The sequence below is a fragment of the Aplysia californica genome, unplaced genomic scaffold (genome assembly GCF_000002075.1).
Source record: "Aplysia californica isolate F4 #8 unplaced genomic scaffold, AplCal3.0 scaffold00594, whole genome shotgun sequence".
NCBI classification, from domain to species: domain Eukaryota; kingdom Metazoa; phylum Mollusca; class Gastropoda; order Aplysiida; family Aplysiidae; genus Aplysia; species Aplysia californica.
In genome coordinates, this window is record NW_004797864.1 from 331,266 (window position 1) to 332,533 (window position 1,268).

Consider the following 1,268-nt stretch of genomic DNA (forward strand, 5'->3'; position numbering starts at 1 on the left):
GGGGGCGATTGGGAAGGTGCCAAGCACAATCGCCTATACCTAGACATGTTTTACTCTTCTTGTGGGCGTCCATATTGCGCACACTTCGCAGAAAAGTTTATATAGATCGCAAAGTGCGGGGGTCAGGACAGAGCTTTAAAACTTCATTGCACTGCCCCCGTCATACCGCCAGGTTTTGCCAAAGTAATAAAATAATCGTTCACATAAAGACAGTAATTGCTCCTTTACACCACCATCCACCATGCGCTAACTGTCTCAGTTGTATGGTCCTTATTAAACTACTGTAAATTTACCCCGCTGTACCGCCACCGAATTGACCACCAGAAGTAAACTCCACCTCCCCACGCTTGAGTTGCACTAATAGAAGATTTAAGGCAATGTGGATAGATCTACAGTGATGTAGTATGTTGCAAGTGAATAGAGTATCTATTTTTGGTGTAATGTAGAAGAGAACAATTGAAATAAAACTTTACTCTGTCTTATATTTCGCTCCCCTCAAGAATCTGATTAAAATTTGATGCGCTGGTTATGAAAATGCTATCATTTTTAGGCCTTGGCTAATATCTTTTAAAAAATTGTAATTAAATTTATAAGCCGCCTAGAGAAACTTTTAAGGAACCTCGCCATCTCGCCCCCCCCCCTCTCCTCCAGCAAAATAGCTCGTGTCGCCAGATATCAACCCAATAATGTATGCCCGAGGTTCTTTTATGTGAGATACTTAAGTCAAAGTGACAGATTGAAGGGAGATAACTCATTACGTATGTTTTAGCAAGTGTTTTACGGCACTTGCAACACAATAAGGTCATATGAGTGCCGAAGATTAAAGGCGTTACAAGAGAGTAACAAACACAAAAAAAGGAAGGGAGATAAAGACGATATATGTTAGACAGGAAAGAAGAAGCAAACCACACCAGCGCACCCACCAACCACCCACAGCCCATTACTTAGTCTAGTGATTGGTAAACACGTTCCTATGACGTTGGGCAGTCGGTGCTCCTAAGTGTATTTACAGTGGACGTGAAAACCTCGTTGTACCGCAGAGCCCCGCTGTGCCGATAACTTCCTGCACGTCCCCAAGTAGGCCTAGGTAGTATAACGGGGCTTGACTGTACATTTTAATTTGGATTCAACACACTTATTTCCAAGATGATGATGATGATGATGATGATGATGATTATTACTATCATCATAATAATAATAATTATTATTCCATTGTATTATTATTATTATTATTATTATTATTATTATTATTATTATTATTATTATTA